Below are 23,797 nucleotides of genomic sequence, written 5' to 3' on the forward strand. Positions count from 1 at the left end.
GTAAAAATTAGTAAGAGTTTGAAATGCAACTGGATTTCACTTCTCAGAGTGGGATTTCTCTTTTGTGAGCTTAAAGAGACAGAACTCAACAAAGACTCAAGCCTATGACCTACAGGCCAAGAGGGAATAGGGTAAGCCTATCACTTTCAGGTAGAGGCCACCCACAACTAGGCTGCAGAACCCCCTTCCCCCACTCTGTGAGTTGGGGGTAGGGGGAGCTGTTGTGAATCACCAAGTCTCTTTTGTGTAAAACCAGCTTCCTTGGGTCCTCTCAGAAATCTTTTATTAAAACTCTAAGAATTTTCCTATTCTCCATGCTATTCCATTTTTATTCCATTCCACGTCCATTGTTATGGAGGGAATATTTACTTGCTATTGAAGGAAGTCTTGTGGGATGTATAGTCAATAATTTCATCAAGGAGTAACTTATCTTTGTACTTTTGGTGGAAAAGGGAGGGAAAAAACGTTCTCTTAAGTAGCTTATAAGCTTTTGAAGAATATGTACAAAGATATTTTTAGACAGACAAAGAGAGTATTATTTTCCAATTTTTAGTAAAAAGCAGAATAAAAACAAACAAAGTCTGAAACAAAACAAAACAATAGGGGCATGCCCAGAGAATGTGATGGCCATTGATTTCGTATTAGTCACTTAACAAATACACACACAGAGGATGCATGTTTGTGTCTAGGGAAAGGTCCAAATGGAAATTATCCTGGATGTAACTTATATGATTAGAGATTTGTTGGCTCTTTCACTACCAAGGAGAGGAAGAAGAAGAAGGTAAAACAAATGCAAAAATAGGAAAGCAAAGGTGGCAAAACTTCTAGCAAAAGCAAATCGTTGCCATAGTGGATTCTTGAAGCTTGAAACATTTGCAATTCACACAGTTCATATAATTCTATGTATATTTGCTGCTTCTGAGTTATCTAGGTGAACTAAGTATAGTTGGCTAAAGGTGTTGTCTTAGTCGCTCCTGTTGCTATAACAAAGTACCACAGACTGGATAATTTATAAACAACAGAAATTTATTTATCACAGTTCTGGAGGCTGGGAAACACAAGATCAAGGACTTGGATTCAAGATTTGGTGTCTAGTATAGGCTCACACTCCTCTTCCAAGATGATGCCTTCTTGCTGTGTCCTCTCAGTGGAAAAGTAGAAGAGGGAGGCAGCTCTCTGAAGCCATTTTTTTTTTTTTTTCCGAGACGGAGTCTCGCTCTGTCGCCTAGGCTGGAGTGCAGTGGCCGGATCTCAGCTCACTGCAAGCTCCACCTCCCGGGTTCACATCATTCTCCTGCCTCAGCCTCCCGAGTAGCTGGGACTACAGGCGCCCGCCACCTCGCCCGGCTAGTTTTTTTGTACTTTTTAGTAGAGACAGGGTTTCACCGTGTTAGCCAGGATGGTCTCGATCTCCTGACCTCGTGATCCACCTGTCTCGGCCTCCTAAAGTGCTGGGATTACAGGCGTGAGCCACTGCGCCCGGCCTCTGAAGCCTTTTTTATAAGGGAATTTATCCTTCACAAGGGTGGAGCCTTCATGACTTAGTCACGTCCCAGAGGCCCTACCTTCTAATACTAGCACTGTGTTGATTAGGTTTCAATGTATACATTTTGGAGGGACACATATATTCAAATCATAGCAGGCGAGATTCCCTTTTATGCCAGGACATTGGCCTCCAGTTGACAACTATCTCCACTCCCTGCCATACTGTCGGTCCAAATGATCATGATGTTTTGCCTAGGCAGCTGCAATCACTCCCCCGTATTCACTTTGCACCCCCCACCCCATCTGTTCTTTGTAGTACAAACAGAACCAATCATGTCGTCCTCCCCTTTCCTCTCCTTCTCCTTCTCCAGGGGTGAAGTACTCTGAGGTTAAAGACCAAGATCCTTAATATGCTCCTCAAGATCCTGTGTAGTTTGGCCCTACTTACCTTTCCACCTCATCTTGCACCAATCTCTCCCTGTTCCTCTGCACTTCACCCAGCCTCATCCAGTTCCTTACACTTTTCATGCTGCTTCTCACCACAGGGCCTTTGCACATGCTGTTGTTGCCACCTGGAGAATATTCTCTCTCATTCTCCACTTTGTTTAGTTCTTTTATTCCTTTAGGGTGCAGTTCAAGCACATGAGCTCAGGAAAGCCTTTGCAGAGACCCATCCAGGTCAGATTCCTTTGTGACATATTCTCCTAAGTCCATGTTTGTTCCATCAAGAGAACTCGCATGGATATGTAATAGTATACTCATTTTTTTGTGATTAAGCAACCTCTATCACCAACTACAAGGGCCATGAAAGCAGGGACTTTGTTTCTGCTTTGTATTTCATCCTCAGTGCTCATTGAAGTGATTGGCACATGGCAGCCACTAGTCAACTGCTTGGAATTTTTTAAAAGACTTTGTTTCAAGGACTATCCTTGTATAGTGAACATGCTAAATAATAAGTACTAGACTTGGAGCATAAGAGGAAAATTTGAGCTTTGATTCTATTCTTGTGACTTTCTGGAAGATGTAACTTATTTGCCTTTGTTTCTATGTCTATAACCTAAGAATAAAAAGGTCTGCTGCCACCAGCCTCATTCCATCAAATATGCTGTTCTCCCGTGATTTCACAGTGTATTAGTTTAAACCTTAGGTGCTGTAACAAAGAGAACTAAAAATGCAGGGCTTAAACAAGACAGAACTTTATTTTTCTCTCTCTCCCATTTTTCTCTCTCCCAGGCCAGTATTCCAGGGTAGGTGTATTGACTCAGTGATGTCAGCAACCCAGGCTTCTTGTATCTTCTTGCTCTGCCATCCTCAATATGTGGCTTCTCTCATGGGCCCAAGACGGATGCTCTAGCTTTCAACATGGCAAATACATTTGAATTATTGGGAAGGGAGAAAATGGAAGGGGAAGGTTATTTCCCTTTAAAGACATGAACTGGAAGTTGCACATACTACTTCCACTTTCACTCCATTGGCAGGAGCTGAATCATATGGCTACAGTGAGCTGCAAAGTACATTGTGTTGTGATTTTTTTGTTAGTTTGTTTTCAGACAGGGTCTAGCTTTGTTGCTCAGGCTGGAGTGCAGTGGCATGATCTCAGCTCACTGCAGCCTCAAACTCCTGGGTTCAAGTGATCCCCCCACCTCAGCCTCCCAAGTAGCTGGATTACAAGCATACGCTAGCATGCCCTGCTAATTTTTGTATTTGTATTTGCATTTTTTTTGTAGAGACAGGGTTTTACTATGTTGTCCCAGCTGGTCTTGAACTCCTGGGCTCGAGGAATTCACCCACCTTGGCCTCCCAAAGTGCTGGGGTTACAGATGGGAGCCACCGCGCCTGGTCATGTTGTGATTTTTTTACTGACCACTGTGTTTTCCCATTAGACTGGGTTTCTTGAGGTCAACAGTATTGTCTTGTTCCTCTTTATGCTTCTCTCTCTCTTTAGTGCCTACCTGAGAGCCTGCTACAGAGCAGTCCCTCAGTCACTGCTTATTTAATGAAGTAAATCAAACTTGGTGTGTGTCTAGAATAACTAAATGTTCATAAGGCAGATGTTTGTCAAATGCCTGTGTTTTCGTGAACTCCTAAAAAGAGCTAATTAAGTCTTTTTGACTTGCTCTCTATGTATCACCTTATAAAATTCATCATGAAAACACATCGGACAGATTTTAACTGAGATCCACATATGGGCTTTAGGAAATGTGTTTTTCTGAGGAGACGCTTCATGAGATTTTTCAAAGTAATTTGTGACCTGAAAATGTTTAAGAACCCCTGACATGGATGTGGAGATTTGAGGGCTCCCAATACATTTGCAGAAATTCAGAATGGACAAATAAGGCAAAAGACGGAGGCAGATGGAGGCCAAATTTCATCTATATTGCTACAAAAGTTGCTACTCAAGAAATGTGGCTTATATGTTTTGAGAAGTGGTCTTCCTGATATTGAATACTAGATTTATGCACATTTACTCACTCCACAGCACGTGGTCTGGGCATCCCGTCTCATCCTCTCGCTACAGGAGACAGTCTGTCCTGGAGCAGGCAAGCAGAGCGTGTCCCTCTGGGCAACTTGTTCCCCACAGAAGAAAAGAAGAGGAGGAAGAGGCGAGGTGGCACTCACCCAGGTTTTTCCCCCAGAAGTCCCCATCGTATTAGGTTACTCTTTCTTCCCTTAAATGAGGGAGAGGTGTGGGGAGAGAGGCCAGGAGTTTTATGTTAATGAGACTCCTTCCACCTGGAGGGACACATCAGGTGTGGCGAAGAAGGGTTCTCCCTTAACAGTGAGGATGGAAAGACTGATTTCTGGTAATGAGTCCCTCATTTGTCCACAGAAAAATGAACAGGTTAGATGAAATAAGCTCCAAAGCCTTCCCCAGCCTCCACATATGGGAAACATTTCCAGTCCTAATACTCATGGCTTACAGTTTTGATAGTTTGGGTTATGTGGGAAGCATACTTAGGCAGTGCTGTATTTCCTGCTTTGTGGCTTCAGTCTTTGTTATCCTGGGTCCCAGCTGGGAGCAGGTGCTGGGGAGCAGGTGGCCTCCCCCATATCTCCAACTCAGGACCACCTGGGGCAGGGGGAGTGTGGAGTTTCACTTTAGCCTTCCCCCTGCTACCTCACCAGCTTACTTAGGAAAAGCAAGAGAAATGGGAAATGGGAGCTGGAAATGCAGCCAGTGAGCAACGGAAGAGCCTCTGGGGAACTCAAGGGGCAAAGGGGGACATTAGTATCTCAGTGAAAATGCATTTTCCTGTTCTGAGGGCTCTCTAGAATGCATCTCATGTAAAAAGTGAGGAAATTGGGTATCCTATATACATATAAATAACACCCTTAATCATCATCGACCAAATAGGCTACACTGCTCCCTTATGATGTTTCAGGAAAGCTACCTGGGCATTCCCATGGCCTTTGGAGAGATTTTCCATGATTCTGTAAATCCTTGAGTAATATTGAAGCTCTGTTATAACACCAAGCTACTTTTGCATTTATTTTAGTCTTAGGTTTGAACATTATTAGTTGTTTAAATTTTCATAGCATCCATGGTTCAGAAGAGTTCTGGGGAAGTCATTTAAATTCATCCTCCTGCAGGTCTCTTGGTAGGGCTGCAACTTGGCTAACAAAGACAAATGGCCTTCTATCTGATTCTGAAAGGTCTCCAGGGGAAGATTCCATAATGAACCACAGTAATCATGAATTGCTAACATGAATGTGCCCTACTTTAAGAAAACCTGACATGTGAAAGCCTATGTGGCAGGATAATTTATTGAGATACTAATCTGTGCTTTGTTCTCTGTAATTTACCTCCCCTGTCCCACCCCCATCCCCCATGAAGGTAGCCAGTTCTGTTTCCCTTCCCATGGAGGTGATAGAATTTACTTGTGCTATATTCCTATTGCTTTATTAGACAGATGCGCAGAGAAACAGAACATGCTTGCCCACGTGCTAATTCTAAAGTCAAAGTCTAACTCCTCAAGTAACAGTATAAGGAGGTGATGCTCCTTAGAGGATGCAGCTCCACCTGATTCTTCATTGTCAGCTGTGTGTTCTTAGAAAATGGCTTTTATCTCTTTAACCTCTGTTTGATCATCTATAAAATGAAAGGTTGATTTAATGACATTCAGGTACCTCCCTGCTCTTGATTCTGTGGGATTATCAATCTCTTAAGCTCCGACTCCCAGGACAGCTGTGGAACATTTGCTTAAAGGCTTTGGAGTTGGGTGGCCAACTTCAGCAAAGGATATGCGATATTTGTGACATGCTTATACAAAAATAAAATTTGCTCTTTGAAGTCACATTTAACTGGGCATCTTATATTTTATCTAGCAACCCTACCTGGGGTCACCTGCATTTGGGAGATAGAAGACTGAGGTAGAAGAAGTTTGTTTCTTTTTATTGCCATCAAGATTGGATCTAGCATTCAAGAAACAGGTTTATATATTTTCTTTCTCTGTAAGCATGTCCATCTTATTTTTAAGTTTAGAGAATGGATGTCTTGGAATGAAAACTATCCTAGCACAATTTTCATTGAAATCTTCAAAATAAATATTTAACATGAAAAAAATAAATGAGATCTGCCCATTTTACTAAAGGCCAAATTTTCTATACCTTATAAAAATTGGAGAGCAGACCAATGAACCCTAAAGCAAGAAGAGACCAACTGCTCAATTGATCAAAATGATAGAAGTTCTTCAACATCACCTCTCCCAGCGAGGGCATGACTGGTGTTACCGGTGGGAGTTATATTTTTCTCCTGTCCTCAACATTTCTATGACACAGGAAAGCAAATGGAGTCAAAGTTCTGATTACTTTTTCCTATAACACTACAAGCATTTTTTTTAAATGTCCTTCTGAACTCTCCATTTTAAATTTTGGAATTGCATTGAATGTCATCACACTATGATTTAAGGAAATCATCTGTGAATCAAAACAATCTTGATGATACAGGTTGGGCTCCCTGTGATTTCTTGACACAAAACAGGTCAAGATCTAAAACTGAATGTGGAAAGAAACATGATTTATATTTTGTCCAATTAGCCCGTATATGACCTTCATGTGAAAGGAACATGGCCTTGGATAAAAAGACTCTCTCACTGATTTATCCCATTTTTAATCAAAGTAAGGTACCAACACATGCAGGATGTAGTAATTCACAGTCTCAAGATTAAATGCTGATAAAAATTTGCAGCAGTTTTAGCATCAAATATATGCTCACCCATAACAAGGAGGTCACTCTATTAGTGAGCAGGTCTGGGCACAAAAGTCCATTGTCCATTTGTCCACTTTGAATAATGTAGTGGAATCTAAAGCTTTGTGGACAAGAATGACTGACCCTGTAATGTCCTCGGTGCATCTGTACTTGAAGTGAGATTAACATAAGCATGATCTGCAGGAAATAGGTACCCTTTAAAGATACCTTCAGCTGTGTGTATGAGAGAGAGAGCGGGGCCACGGGGTGTGGTGGGGTAGGGGGAAAGAAGAGAGAACCTAAGAGACTGAGTGAAGGCAATTTACTTATCAATGTTCAATTTTCCTAAATGTCAACTTGATCTCTCTCTTTTTGTACTTTACAGTTGAGAAATAGGTTTTGCATTTCACAGGAAAAAAAAAATTGATCCCTCTTAATTTCCTTTGTCAAAAGGTTTTGCTTTACTTGCATTCATAGGAAGGGCAAGTGGGAAGTACTTTGGGGCTATGAAAGAATGCCAGTGTGATGAGGCTAGGAAGTTTGTGGGCATGGTTCAGAACTCCGCTTCTCAGATCCATTTCAAAACAACTTAATATGCTCAAGTATTTTCTGAGGGGCAAGACTGTCCTACAGTATAGATTAAGTGGTCCAATTTTTGCCTCTGGGGGAAGGAAAAAGATAATCCAAGTAGGTAGACAACTATTCAAAAGAAACATTTTATAGATGCTTAGCTTTGGCAATGTTCTGATGTTAAGCAGGGGTGGAGAGGGTGGTGCAGAGCTGCGCTCTGAAGCCTGGGGAAGCAGGGGCTGGGCTGAAAGCTGGGGAGAACTTAGATCAGATGTGATGCTGCCTAATCAAGGTTAAGACTTAGCCTGTTACCAGGGAGAAGAAGAAAGAGCCAGTGAACCTGACTACATAATTGCTATTTCTTTCAAAAAAAAAAAAAAAAAAAAAAGATTGGGAAAAAGGGAGGAAGGAAAGGACAGCTTAGACTCTGTAGGTTATTTCTGAATAATGGAAATATTTTTAAATTCTTGTTATAATTAATCAAATCTATGTTCTTTGGGAGTAGAAAACTAAATGAATGCATCATTAATGGCTTACTGTAAAGTACAATCATGCAAATTTAAGTCTCCTATTCATTCCAGTTGAAAACTCTAATGATAATAGTTAACGTCTTGCACTGTCACTGTGTGCCAGCCATTGTGTCAAGAGCTTTCCATGCATTATTTTCCTCACAACAACAGATGAGGAAACTGAGGCTCAGAGAATTGAGGCAAACTCATCACGTCTCAGTTTGTATATCAAGTAAACAGGAGTTGGGTCCCAAGGTCTTACTCCAAAATTGTGTTCAATAGCCATCATGTTGTATTTCTTCCTCTGCCTCCCTGCAATTGACATATCCTTGTAATCAGGAGCAGGTTTTTCTTAAGGAGCCAAAAGAGAGAAGAGATAATTTAGATGATAGGAGGAAAATTGTGGCAGAGCACATCTTTGTCACAAACAAGCCTTTGAAAATATCAGATGACTGAACTAAAATAAATGGGAGAGAGTGTACTTATTTGATGTGGGGTATGGTTTACTGCTATAGCAAACCAGCAATGGCCAAGGGACCAGTACCTCAAAGACAAAGACCAGTGACAAAGTTGGCAGGACAGGAGCTTTTGTTCACTGTATTCTAGGACGGGGTGGTAAAAAGCTAGGACACTTTGTAAGCATCTCTAGATTATAACTTTTGTCTTTTGGATTATGGAGATGCCAAGAGAAGCAGTACAGAAATAGGGCTTTTCACAATTTCAGGAGACACTTAAGTGAGAATGCAGCATTTCTCTTGTAATAAAGGTTAGGTAGGTTAGAAATCTCTTCCCCTTTTCAATGAACCAAGACATTGCTAAGCAGTTAGTACAGTGGCCATGTGTTTAACTGACACAGAGGGAAGAGCCGGACAGACTTGGTTTGCATCCGTGCATCTCTCTGCAGGCATATCCTCCAGTCTCTCAGACTCAGTTTCCTTATCTGCAGCATGGTGTTAGAATGCTTACACTGCTGGGCTGGGCGTGGCGGCTTTCGTCTGTCATTCCAGCACTTTGGGTGGCCGAGGCTGCAGATCACCTGAGGTCAGCAGTTTGAGACCAGCCTGGTCAACAAGGCGAAACCCCATCTCTACTAAAAATACAAAAATTAGCCGGATGTGGTGGGCACCTGTAATTCCAGGTGCTCGGGGGCTGAGACAGGAGAACTGCTTGAACCTGGGAGGTGGAGGTTGCAGTGAGCCGAGATTGAGTCACTGCACTCCAGCCTGGGTGACAGAGCGAGACTCTGTTTCCAAAAAAAAAAAAAAAAAAAAAAAAATGCTTACCTTGCTGGCTTGTTGTGAGGATCAGAGATCACATACAATTGTGGCTGGCATAGAGTAGGTACTTGATAAATGGTAGTTATTACCAGCCCACCGTTTTTACCGGGTAGGTGAAAGAAGGCTAAGCCAAGGAAGGGAAAAATGTTAAAGGCTGAAAAAAAAAAAAAAAAAAAAAAGAAAAAAAAAACAGAGGGAGGGATAGGGTGGTGGCATCTGGCCTGCGAGACCCACTGTTGCCCCTCCCAAACTCTGTCCTTTTAACAAGCCATATGCAGCTTCCAACAGATGAGATCTGGTGTCTGCAAAGACAAAGCAGAGCCAAAAGGCGATGTAACATGAAATTATAGACTGCTTTTCCCTCTAATGAGCCAGCTCGCTCATTTAGAATGCAGTGCTGTTTGGAGCCCAGACTGGGCGGCATGTGCAGCCGTGCGCCCGCGCCGTTCCTCACGTGCACACGGGTGGCTTGAGCGCGCGAGCATGACTGCCAATATCACGGTTGGTTAGCTTCTGGCGCAATACTGGGCGGTGTAGTGTGTGCAGGAGGCGGGGTGCTGGAGCCGCTGTCAAGGACGACTGTGGGAGTCACGCAGCCTCTAAGCTACTTGGGAAATGGACTCTCATCAGGCAATACTCTCAAGATCTTGCAGAGTACTGAGGTACTCTGGGACGGAAGTGAGAGAAAGAAGAGATACTAGCTTCCCCCAGAGGGCTTCCTGACTACCCAGCTGGAAGACCACACACACACCAGTAACACCTACTACATACACGCACCATGTGCACACGCCACACAGACCATGCATATACATATACCATATACCACACATATGTACACACACGCTACACACATACCATGTGCACCTGCCACACAGACCATGTACATATAGATACCATAGATCACACATATGTACACACATGCTACACAGACACATCGTGTGCACATGCCACACAGACCATGCACATACATCTACCATACCCACACATATGCACACACACTACATACACATCATGTGCACATGCCACACAGACCATGCACATGCATATACCATACACCACACATATGTACACATGCTACACACATGTGCACATACCACACAGACTATGCACCTACATATACCACATATCACACATATGTACACACACACACCAAACACATGGACACACATGCACATTACACACAGGCCACACCATATGTACACCACACACCACACTCATGTGCATACACTATGTGTACCATGTGTGTAAACATACATACTCTATACATATACCACACACATAGACACACGTCATGCACATAACTGCCACACACAGACCACAGACATATGCATGCACACATACCACACACCACATATGCACAACATATGTGCACACACTACATGCACCACATACGTGTGTGCACATGCATATCACACAGAGGGCACACATACCACATGAACACATACTGCATGCACCACACTTGTACATACACCCCACGCTTTACACACATACCACACACATATGCCACATACAACACATATATACAGATCTATATTTATCACACACACGCACATATCAATCCCATGCTGTACTCATGCACCACACACATCACACACTTTTACGTATAGATACCACATAGATATACTACACATGCATACAAATGACCTACACTCCACATCACACATCACACCTGCACACCCCCATGTACATGCATGCGTCACACCCACAATTCTATACATACTATGTACATGTAGATAAACCCATCATATAAATACATACCTCCTACAGATCACATATATATGCATACATAAATATTACATGTCACACAAATATATATACCACACTTATAGTGCACACTTGTACACACATGCAAACACCATGCAAATACCCCACACAAAACACGCACTTACACATCACACACATAAAAACATACTCCTATACACTACACGCATAAGTACACACCATACACACTACACACATACATAAATCCTCCTATGCACACACACATATTCATACCACAAACATATATACACATGTACCACCCATACCCCTGGCACATCACACATCACATACACACACATCATACACGTGCATACATAACACTAAGTATATACACACAAAACACCACACAGCACACATGTATGTATACCACATATACATACATGTGCCCCTACACCCTACACACACATATACAAGTTACACACATGTACACACACCTCACACATCACCCTCATGCACATACCCCCTACACATACCACACATGTTCACACAGTACATGTAAATACACACATACTACACACATGTATCACACATGTCTATATACCCCCATACAAATCACACCCCCATACCACATACATACACAGCTCCACCACATACACATACCACACATACATCACATACATCACATACATACACATGCCACACACCACACACCTGATCACACAACACACACGATGCACACACATGCAGAAATCTCTTCCACGTCCACACACATGACACATACACTCACTACTACACAACATACATGACCTCACACACAGCCCATAAACACAGATGCTAGCAGACACAAATGTGTCTTGCTGTGTCCCCTTGCAAAAGTGTACTCCTTTGGGGACCAGGACTCTAACATTGCAGAGCCTGGAGTTGTGGGGCAGGAAGTACCAATTGAACCAATAGTCATAGATTTAAGGAGGGTCCCTGCTGCTTCCATTCATTGATTCCTGGACCCATGTACTTTTCCCACTGGGACACAACACCACAAAGGGGCCTCTGACTTAATGCACACACTGCGTCCTAGAGAATGATGTCCCACCCCCTCTGAGTCAGCATATCAGCTGCCCTTTTCGAGTGAGTTTTCAGGATTCCAAGGCTGGCTGTTTTTGGATGGTGTGACAGGTGATAGAGTGAGTGTGTCCCATGGCTCCACCCCCTCATTTCCTTCACTGTGAAGTGGGTCCCCTGTTGGATGCTGTATTACTTGAGATGTTGAGACTGTGGATTAGGGATACCGTAAACCCTTGGAGAGTGGTGTCGGCTGAGACTCTGTGGGCAGACAGGGCAAATTCGTTTTGAGATTGGTACCCATACCTGTGGACTGCTGACTGTTCCAGGATGGCAGGGACCCAGTGTAAGTGACTTGTCATCACATGGTCCATTGGGCTCCTTAAGAACTACTGCCATTTCATGGGCACTAGTTCCAACTAGTGCCAACAGGTTGTGCATTCAAAGGCAGCAGTATCCTGATCAGCCTTGTCAAGTGGAAGCCCGCAGTTTTGGGTCCATACACAGCCTCCATCTCTGTCCCTGTGGCGGTTCCATTCATGTGCTTCTCCTGCCAGCTCAGAGAAAGCTGATAGCAAAGACTGGCTAACAGCAGCTGGCTGCATCATTTTGTCTACTTGGTTGTTCAGTACCTCTTCTGTGAGGATTAAAAGTAACACCCATTACTTTCCGTGGGTATTAAAGTGTAGTGCAGCAATCTTGACACTTAATGCTCAATGCTATGTGTCCATTGACATGCTTCTCCCCCAGGACTCCCCACCAGTCTTTCTCCCAGGCTTCTGGCCAGCCCAGGAGTCTATATACAGTCGACCCCCTTATCTGTGGTTTTGCTTTCCATGGTTTCAGTGACCTGCAGTACTGTGCAATAAGATATTTTGAGAGACCATGTTCATATAACTTTTATTACAGTATATTGTGATAATTGCTCTATTTTATTATTGACTATAGTTGTTAATCTCTTACTATGCCTAATTTATAAATTCAACTTTATCATATATATATGTAAAGTTTGGTACTATCTGCCGTTTCAGGCATCTTCGGAGGTCTTGGAACACATCCCCCAAGGATAAAGGGGACTACCGTATTCTCAGCTCAGGTCACAAAGTGGATGGTCAGGTGCACTGCTCACTGCTCACTGCTCTACCCATTGAGAAGTTTCCAATCTCTACTGTCTTTCAAGGCAACCCCCTGAATATGGCTGTAATATGGACTGCGTTCGTTCCAGCCCCTCTTCTTCAGGAGGTTTGTATCGTAAACGGCATTGAAAGTTAGAGTTAGTGTCTCCCTCCAGAGCAAAGAGCAGGCATGCTTACTGCCCACTATAGAAGATTTGGGTTCCCCAAGCTCAGAGTCTTTTCTGTAATGTAGCCCACTGCATGTGCAGGTGTCACCTAGCATTTTTTTTGCATTGCTGTATAGGAATGAGAGCTCAGGGAACTGGTGTAAGAAAATGCTGATACTCTGGCTGCTGTGATTGTGCTGAGTAATACAGTTCTTTGTCTCTGACCTTAAATCTTCTGCCAGCAGCCATACAACAGTGTCAGGATAACTTGTTAGCTTACAGGCAGGGTAAAATCTCAGACCCCTCACAGATCATAAACCAACCTTGGGCTTTCTCCTCTTTCTTTCTTCAGCTGGTCACGTGGGACACTCCTTCGACAAGAGGTAAGAGCTGGGGATAGTGGATGGAATTGTGGAGGGTGACAGGAGGTCTGGGATCCCTGTTCATGCAACTTCCCCCATGCCTTTGGTTCCACTCATTTCCATCTTACAATAGACTGCTGCTGAGCCTGTGTGACCTCAGGAATTGGCAGTTTCAAAAGAACCTGGATTGAGTAGGGCGCAGTGGCTCATGCCTGTATTCCCAGCACTTAGGGAAGCCGAGGTGGGCAGATCACCTGAGGTCAGGAGTTCGACACCAACCTGGCCAACATGGTGAAACCCCATCTCTACTAAAAATACAAAAATTAACCAGGCATGGTGGTGCGTGCCTGTAGTCTTAGCTACTTGGGAGGCTGAGGTGGGAGAATCACTTGAACCCGGGAGGCGAAGGTTGCAGTGAGCTGAGATCGTGCTGCTATATTCCAGCCTGGGAAACAGAGTGAGTGAGACTCTGTCTCAAAAACAAATAAACAAACAAACAACCCCAGATCATAATGGACAGTCTGTATGCATGGTCACTTGATGTTCCATGGTCCAGCATTCCATTCTGAGCATTCCATGCTCAGAAACATGTGGGGGCTTTCTCAAAAAGCATATAATAATTTCGCTATAGATGGCATAACCTTGTTCCAGAGCCCCAGAGGCCTGCATTATTGTTTTCTCATTGGGACTTGCCATAAACTCCACGGTATATCTTTTTTCTAATATTGGCTGTCCCAACACAATAGGGCTTGCTGGACCTTATGGCCTGAGTGGCAGGGCAGCTTGCCCCACAGCCTGGATCTGCTGCAGAGCCCATTCTTGCTCCTGGGCTTTCTGAAAGCTGGCAGTCTTCTGTGTCACCCAATATTCTTGAGTGTGGTATTGGTAGGTATGAAATGTGCTATCTCCAAAAGAAGCCAACGAGGCCTATCAGGTGCTGTGCTTCCTTTTATTGTGATAGGGGATGCAAGACATTTGTCTTTTACTTTAAAGATTATATTCTGGAGTCCTAAAGACTTCACGTGGTGGCAGCCTCCTGATTCTTCATATACTTTACCTTCTGCAGGGCATGTGTCTTCCCAAGGCCTCTGGTCTATAGCAACCTCTTATCATCTTGCCCAGTCAGCATGATGCCATCTTTGTAATGGCTCCATATGCCATTCTGCAGGATGTCCACAAGGTCCAGGTCTCCTGGGACTATATTATGGCAGAGGGTGAGTGAATTTGAAAAGCACCAGAACAAAAACAAATTATAATCGATATCATTTCTTGGTCGCCAAATCAATGACCATGTACCATGTACCTGAGGCTTCTTAGTATGTTCTGGGAATAAAATCACATCAGGCACTGCAGCTTTGATCAGGATTACTGCTTGACTAAGCCTGCAGTAGGCAATGGTCATTCTTCAGGATCCATCTGATTTCTCAACTCTATTGAGGGGGCTGTGATAATACTGCAGGTCTCCAGGTATCAACGCCAGCTCAGACCTTGTGTCTGATCATCCTCAAAATATCTGATGAATTTCCTTTCCCCAGTGTGTGTAGTTTATTTAGGAAAGGACTAGAGAACTCATTATAGTTTATGCTTGCCACAGTGTTATAGTGTCATTCTACTTATGGATCTTGCCACCTCTTAGGTAAATGAGGCCCAGGTCTGAAAATCTTCTCAGACCTGGGAAATAGGTGAATGATGATGACTGTTTATTAGAAGGACCATCCTCCACCTCCTGCTCCTCTGTTCTTGCCTTCTTCTGAATGTGGCAGCATTCTCATTGACTGACCATCTCTGTCACCCCCCATCTTATGTTCAACCACCTTGATCTTCCAGGGGTACTCTTCTGGTTCTTTTTTTTTTTTTTTTTTTTTTTTTGAGACAGGGTCTTGCTCTGTCACCTAGGCTGGAGTAGAGTGGTGCAATCTTGACTCACCGCAAACTTTGCCTCCTGGATTCAAGTGATTCTTGTGCCTCAGCCTCCCAAGTGGCTGGGGCTACAGGCGCGTGCCACCATGCCCAGCTAATTTTTGTACATTTAGTAGAGACAGGGTTTTGCCATGTTAGCCAGGCTGGTCTCCAACTCCTGACATCAAGTGATCCATCCACCTCGGACTCCCAGAGTGTTGGGATTACAGGCATGAGCCACTGTGCCTGACTGGTACTCTTCTGGTTCTTGATGGCTTATGCTAGTTAATTCTCACAGCTCTGTTAGGATATAATCTCCTTTTTCCTTATGAAACCCAACATATTCCTGACTGGAGTATGCTGAAATTTCTTCTTAGTTATTGACCTGGAAGCCAGAATAAGAGATGGGACAATTTCTGAGGGGAGCACCTGTTACCTTGCTGAGGAGGGGATGTTGCTGTATCTTTCTGAATTGGAAAAATCCTAGTTCTTATTCTGGGGGAGCCACCTCTGGAAGCTCTGAGGCTTCAGAGGAATCTAGAGCAACAAAGCCCTTGGGACCATCCACCCCGATGTACCCATCCCAGTTTTTAGGGTCTCATGTTTCCCCAACTGGGACCCTGATTTCATAGGAGATCTGAATTAGTTTAAGCATCACTGGGGCTTTGAAACTGTAACTATCAGATTCCGAGTTGGCAGCTCAGCTGTGTCTGCTCTTCCAGTGCAGGAGAGAAGAGGCTTCCTATAAACTACCAGGAAGGTCCTCTGACTCCCACTCTTAGCTTTTATCTGTATGTCAACTGCTCTTGGTTTCTCACTATTCCCCTATAGGATACTTGTACTACTTAGTAGCAGCCAGCAAACTCCACTGTACGTGTAGCTTATGTGTTTCCCCCTATATCTTTCAGATGTCTGAATCATTGCACATGCAAAGCCATTCTCCCCCAGCAGAATGTTTTATCCCATGAAATCTTAAACAACTGTGCTGCCACTAGGTGCCAGGGAATTACCATACCCTGCATACCCCTCAAGATGGGCTCCTCCTTGTTGGCGAGGACCTGAGTAACCCAGTCGCAAAGCCTTATCTTAACGACCTGTTTCCTCACATCACTCCTGGTGTGTCCTGTGTCTTTTGAGCAGGGCATGCCAAGACAGGATTGGAGGTGTAAGCTATTTGTTGAGGTAGACTAAAAGAATAAGAGAGGAGCAGGAGTTGTCAGAGAGTCTTGAGATGGAAATACCAGTCTGACACCTACTGAAGAAGAGACGGAAAGAAGTATTGGATAGGAAGAAAGGAAGGATTGCAATGGACCACAGTGCGGTTTTAGGTAAGTCTTGGCCAGGCCAATGGGAAGACCCAAAGCCATAGTTGCTGAGTAGAAAATTCCGCATCAGTCAGGAATGGATGGTCCAGTACCCCTACTGTTCCCTGTCATTGGCTGGAAGCTCTCCAGAGAACCCCACAGTGTATCCAAAGGTGCAGCGGCTGAGGGCTGTCCATCAGCCATGTTCCTCACAGCAGACCCCCTTAAAAGGAGCTCTGAGTGATCCACTTCCATGGCCACCGTGGTGATGGAACAATCCCATGTATAGGATTCATGGAGGCAGCCATCAAGGGGAGAGTAAAGCAGAGCCAGCGACTGGGGGCTCTTCAGAAAGGAAGGGGAAGATGTCCAGGCAGCAAAAGCTTAGGGTGAGGGTTCCCAGAAACCAACTTTTAACTTAGCTTTCCCCATTCAGCCATAACTTTTTACTGCTTTGCTAAATTGGAAACAAGTTAAAGAAGGCCCTTTGGGTCCAAAACACATTAAAAAACAAAACACAGAGACACTTGTAACCAGGGCCTAAACTCAACACTGGCAGGTGTGGCAACCACCATGGCATCCGAAGCACCAATCATGCTGAGAGTGGCAGCCTCGGGGATGTCCCAGGCATGTCAGCCCAGGCCACTCACTTGGAATGCCATTTCCCTCAAACTTCCAGTGAATCTCTCCAGTGATGGACAGGAATGTGTGGAGGCAGAATAAGGTAGTGTCACTACCAAGGAAAGATATTGAGGAGGGGGCAGTAACCTGCATAATAATTCTCAGCTTACTTCTCATGGAAGTACCAGATGCCACTGTGGAAATTAAGTGATTCCTGAGCTAAGACATTATTGCTTCAGGGTGTGCCTAAGCATGAAAGTCCCCTGCATGCATGAATGCAATTCTCTATCTAAATACCCAACTCACTGTCAGGAAAAAATGGGCCCTAGAGAATTTTCGTGGGTACAAACAATTGTACCCAGCTGACCAACCTACTAAATGCTCCTATTCAAAGACTGGGAGGAAATGAGTACAAATATTGACAGCAGAAAAATTTAGTGGCCTGTGCTCTGTTTCTTGGGCTTGTGGAGACCGTTAAGGATTATTCTCCTCTCTAGGCCCACATCTGACCACTATGTTTCAAGTTCTAGGTTCATGGGATTTCAAGGTTTGAAAGGCCTAAGTAAACCATGCCACCCAATCCAGCATGAGCTGAAATGTTGATGACACTGTCATGGAGAGGTACAGACCTGGTGATGACATCACATTTGCTTCCCTTTCTGCTGACCTGAAAACAGCTAAAAGTAGCTACTGGTTCATGCCCTGGCTCTCATAACTATTTCTTGTCCAAGGTTTTCTGTGTCCAAAAGCCTGTGATTTGAGGTTTTACACATTGTGCGTAAGTGTAGTTATCGTAATAAATTTGAAATCAAACCCCATACCAGCAATCGGCTGGTATACAGCTTAGGAAGTAGCCACACAGCAGTTAAATAAAGCACAGTCAGGAAGCGTATCTTCTGTCAAGTAACCATGCAATTAATTTCAAAGTTAAAAAAAAAAAACATTGGATTATCTGTGTCGTGGCTTTCTTCATTAGTGCAGATAATTGGGAGACTTTAGTAGTATATTTCCTTCCTTCTTGAAGAAAATGCTTATAATATAATGATGGGGATCCCTCCCCTTCAGGTTTACACTTGGTGGGAGTTTGTAGGAGCTTACATCTGATATCTTTAGTCTATAGGTAAGGGGTGAAATACCAGAAAAGGAACCATGGTTGCCTGGACCATGGGTTAAAAAAAGTCTCAGAAGGCCCATCAGCACACCCCACCACTCCACCTGAACGTGACCTCTGCTGTACTTGGTCATGTGGAGGTTAGAGCCACACAAGGGCATGCTTTCTAGAAGCCAATTGTTAGGGTTGGGCTGGTCAAGTGAGATCTGACAATGGAGTAACAGAATAAATCCAGGCAGGAAAGCGCCTGGGGGCAAGGGCTGAGAGTCAGAAAGAACAGCAAGGAGAGAGGTGAGACCGCGTTGCCCGTTGCCCCGCCTGCTGGCTGGGCTCGGCTCAGGAGTTTCTTAAGTAGGGTCACAAGACCACCTGCGTAAAAATCACCTGGCGCTTATAAAACTGCAGGTGCCTGGGTCCCTGCCACAGACCTATTTACTCAAAATCTGTGGGAGCCAGGCCCAGGAATCTGCATTTTTAAAAGTTCCCTGGGTGATTCTTATGAGAATGAAGATTTCAGACTCACTGCTCCAGGCACATTGTTGCAGGGTCAATCTACAAGCCTAGCTGTGAATCATTATCTGGTTGTGACAGGCGCGTCACAGAGGGGTCTTCACAGCCCCCACTGGCATTAATATTCACAAAGATCAAATCCAAAATGGATTTAATGAACATGTTCTTAGTGAGAGATGCTGTTCGGAAACTCCAAACCAACAACGGGCAACATCTCTGAAGGCAGAAAGCCTGAAAATAAGCCACAGTTATGTTTTCAGAACTGGTAAGGGTGGAGCGGCTGTCTTTTCTAGCTGGATGTGCTGAATAAGAACCATGCAAAACAAATACAGTTCCCCAGGGGCGCTGTGCATGATTTATTTCCAGATTTAATGAATGGCCACGTGCCTGGGTTAGTGGAAAATAACCCACAGACTGACTCATCCCTGAAAAGTGCAGTGGAAAAGCCTCTCTCGCTGATGCCATTGAAGGACGCTGACCTGTTTCCACATCCTAATCTCCTGGTAAACCGGGTGACATAGTGGGTGAACGAGGTACGCAGGCTGCCTGCCTTGCCTCTGAGAACACAGTTTCTCGACATCCCCTGAAATGTCTATTGATCTGAGCATGTAGCTGATGTCAACACTGATTGTCTGAAGAGAGGTTACTCAATATCACAAGGTCACGACAAGAAAAAAAACCTAATAATTCACTATCCCTGAACACAAAAGACTGGGCATTGTTTTCTTCCATCTTAACAGTATCTTTCTGTGGCTGCTGAGTGACTCTCCTCCTGTCACTGCCCTTGCTGTGGGATTTAGGTCTCACATTCGCTTTTATTTACCTATTTCTCTCCTGGCTTAACTTTTCAGATTCATGTCACAGCGAACACCTGCTTTATATGCTCTGTCCCTGCTGCAGTCTCATCACACAAAAGGCTGATGTAACTCCTCAACAGAAAGGCCTAATTTCACAAGCCCTGGGACTTCTCTGAATCATATTTTCTGCCCTAAGTTAGGAGCACCATTTCTCCCATGAAATAATGTTTATTGGTGCTTAATTGATTGAATCGGCACCTGCCTCGCAGGTGTACTGTTGGGCTTCATGAATTCGTTGCTGTTTGCAAGGTTCTTGGAGAGACCTGGAGGGAATGTGCCGGAGAGGAGAGCATTCTGGTGACTGTGGGGGGTGCGGGCACTGTTGTCAGTATCTGCTGCCGGAGCCCACGCAGCACTTAGAGATGAGTCACACAAAGCACTGCACCTCCCCGGGAAGGGCGGCCACCTCAAGGAGAAGCAGGTAGTTTTTCATAACATAGAGTCGGCTCTATCGTTATCTCTGGCTACTCAAAATTATAAGGTAGACAAAGTTTGTGTTCAGAGCTACCACTCTCTTCATTTTTTGCATAGTATTTGGTCCTCTGATTCATTCATTCTCTCCTGCCCTCCCACACCCCTCCTTCTCCATCCTCTTTCTCCCTCCTTCCCTTGTGTAGGAAAAACATTTCTTGCTTGCACCCTGCTGTCAAAAAGCATTGGATAAACTGATGTATTAATACATAAAGGAGTAAGTGACTAAGAAGGCGAACGTTCCTCAACAGTATGTGTATGATCAAAGGAAAATTTTATTTTATTTTATTTTATTTTATTTTTTGAGACGGAGTCTGCTCTGTTGCCCAGGCTGGAGTGCAGTGGCCTGATCTTGGCTCACTGCAAGCTCCGCCTCCCGGGTTCACACCATTCTCCTGCCTCAGCCTGCCGAGTAGCAGGGACTACAGGCATCCGCCACCATGCCCGGCTAATTTTTTGTATTTTTAGTAGAAACAGGGTTTCACCGTGTTAGCCAGGATGGTCTTGATCTCCTGACTTCTTGATCCGCCCGCCTCGGCCTCCCAAAGTGCTAGGATTACAGGCGTGAGCCACTACGCCTCGCTGGAAAATTTTAAATCAAAGGAAAAAAAACAATGTGATGCTGGAAATTCAAACACCAGCACAGAGGTGCAGGAGACAGTGGGGGGAAGGAGGCTCTCCATTGTTCCTGAAATTGCAAGACTCGTTAACTTCATTCTTGCCTTTTCTTTAAGGTTAATAGAAACCCTTGTTTCTTGGATCACATGTCACAGGTATCAATTTCATTCCACATATTCAGATGTGTCTGAAATATAATTCTTTGTTTCCCTTTCTTTCTTTTTAAGCCTGCATTCCTCTGGGGTTGTAGAAATTCAATTTAAATTAATTTGGCTTCTCTCCCCACCCTCTCCCAGCCCCTTTCCTTGGGGTTGCATTTACATTTGGAGGCTTAGGCAGTGCCAGGTATTGGGAAGGGGACATCTGGTTCCCGGAATCGTTCGCCATCCATGCTGGCCTCCCCGGAGGTGTCCACTTTGCCATCTGGTCTTCAGTTATTGATTCACCAGGTGGCTGCTGAGTCATCCCTGGTTCCTGACCACAGACTCTTCGCATCCAGCTCTCTCTCAGCTACTTCCAGGACTCTCCTGGGCACAAAGGTGTTATCTGTTTCTGCCACACAATTCTGGGCCTCAGAAATCTCCAAGAGACTGTCCAAAAGTCTTCCTCATTTCTTTGCCACTTGTATGAATCATACCAGTACCCCACACTAAGTCGGCACACAAGCATACCATTATTTTGTGGGATTGTGTTGCATTCCTGGGCTCCAGCTGGGAACCCAGGAAAGTTCCTTCCTTCTGAAGACGGAACCAACCAAGGTGGGTAAGGAGGGCATCTGTCACTTCTCCCCATGCCTGTGCCAGGCTAAGCTCCTGAAAGGAGTCTCTGGAATATTTCTTGGGGACCCACCAGCCTCTGAGTTCTTGGGGACCCATCAGCCTCTGAGTTCTTTCTTCTAGCTCCCTTCCTTCCTGTGGCCAACCAGTGACTCCTCTTTTCTCTAATTTTTTGCTGTGTTATCTTTCTTTAAGCCAAAAATGTGAAGTGACTGAACAGAGGGATGACCCAAGGGATGGAAGATAAAAGGTGGACAAGAACTGATTTTTTAAAATTTTGATTAATAAATTAATTCATTATTATTATTATTTTCTGAGACAGGGCTTTACTCTGTCACCCAGGCCGGAATGCAGTGGCACAATCATGGTTCACTGCAGCCTTGTCCTCCTGGGCCCAAGCGAGTTTCCCACTTCAACCTCCTGAGTAGCTGAGACCACAAGTGCACACTGAAATGCCTGGCTATTTTTTTCTGTTTTTTTGTAGAGACAGGATCTCACTATGTTGCCCAGGCTGGTCTCAAACTCCTAGCCTTGGACAGTCCTCTCACCTCAGCCTCCCAAAGCTCTGGGATTGCAGGTGTAGGCCACCATGTCCAGCTTTTTTTTTTTAATTTTTATTTTTTGTGGGTACATAGTAGGTGTGTATATTTATGGGTTACATGAGAAATTTTAATGTAGGCATGCAATGCATAATAATCAAGCAATTGATTTTATTTAAAAAATCCAGCAAACTTAAGAACACTGTGCTAGTCATTGTGAGGGATATAAAGTGTGGTAAAGCATAGGCCCTGTCTATGAGAAACATGCACAGAAATGTAGTGCTAAATGCCAACTCAGAAGTCATATGAATTCATAAGGAAAGAAAAATCAGTTCAGAATTACCATCATACTTTACTATTCTTTTCTTTTTTCAGATTTTTTCTTTTAAAGAATTGGGACTGTTCTCAGCTGCCCCCTGGGAATTTCTTAAAGTGAGAAGCTAAATAGAACACTGGTCAGAGTCTGTATCAACAAATGTTACTATAGCTCAAATCTGTGATTTAACTGGAAATATCAAAGCTTTCCCATGGAATTTACTTACTTTGAGCAGTACTGGATTCAAATGAATTCTAAGACAACTAAAGCATTTGTACACCCCTCCCCTCTTAGAATGGTAACGCCATTTGCCTTTTTATTATTTATGAGCCTTTATTTCTAATATTAAAAATTTAGAGCAGTAGTCACACAATTTGGGAACTGATGTGGAAGGCAATGGTTGTAGTAGTGAGGGTGGGCAGGGCTGGCGGCTGCTACCATAGTCCAGCATCTCAGTGCCTTAGCACGACGATGCTTATTTTCCACCCACTTCAGTCTTTTTTTCCCCCATAGTCACCTGGGGTCCACCCTCTGCCTTTAAAGCATGGCTGCCAGGTTCACCCTGGATATGAACACTAAGTCCACTAATGAGGGTAAGAGAGTGTGCAAAATTGCATCACAGTCTTATAGGCCCAGCTTTGAGGTAATACACATTGTTCCTTCTCATTTTCAGTGGCCAGAACTCAGTCATATGGCTCTTCTAATTGAAGGGAGCTGGGAAATCTCATTGGCTGTGGGTCCTGGAGACAAAGGCCGCAGGTTTGATGAGCACATGGCATCATCTCCGCTTTATTTGTGAGCAAAATTCTCTAACTGCATAAGGCTTCCAGTGATTAAAGCTTTGCTAGCAAAGAACCAGAATTGTTTCATATCATAAAGACTGCTGGAGTGTCAGGGAGACATGGCGCTTCCCTCTGACCTCCCTCACTTCCTCCCTCACTTCCTCGCTCCCCTTCCTGATCTCAGTCTGCCCTCCTCAGGAGGATGGATCAGCAAGCCTAGAGCCTGCATCTGCACAGGCATGGCAGCCTTACAGGGTTCTTAGGAAAGCTGAGGCAATAGCAGTCACAGCCGGGCTTCTCCCCCAGGTACTCTCCAGTGCCCGACCTGTGCTGATGACAGCACGTGAGTCATCAGCACTAAAGAATGCCAGCTGCATCACTGGAAATCGGCAAATTCTCAGAACAGCACTGGAGAGAAAGCCGGGTGGCTCTGCTGGGCATGTGGGGTGAAGAAGGAACTAAAACCTTCCGAGCATGTGGACGGAGGGCTGTCTGTGCCAGCAAAGTGTTTTGGTCTCTCTTGTATTGTTCAAGCCAAGCCCAGGCCCAGGAAAGCACTC

General features: G+C 44.3%; 1 long non-coding RNA gene across 1 annotated transcript in view; it reads right to left on the reverse strand.

Annotated features, from left to right (window-relative positions):
- Positions 1-6,580: 6,580 nt before the first annotated feature.
- Positions 6,581-23,797, reverse strand: part of LOC141410341 (uncharacterized) — a 96,511-nt gene continuing 79,294 nt past the window's right edge. The window contains exons 4-6 of the long non-coding RNA XR_012435129.1: positions 16,357-16,519; positions 14,491-14,630; positions 6,581-8,103 (exon numbers count right to left, since the gene is read on the reverse strand). This is a non-coding gene — a long non-coding RNA (uncharacterized lncRNA). The remainder of the gene's footprint in view (positions 8,104-14,490; positions 14,631-16,356; positions 16,520-23,797) is intronic.

Source organism: Macaca fascicularis, chromosome 5 (assembly GCF_037993035.2).
Source record: "Macaca fascicularis isolate 582-1 chromosome 5, T2T-MFA8v1.1".
Lineage (NCBI taxonomy): Eukaryota > Metazoa > Chordata > Mammalia > Primates > Cercopithecidae > Macaca > Macaca fascicularis.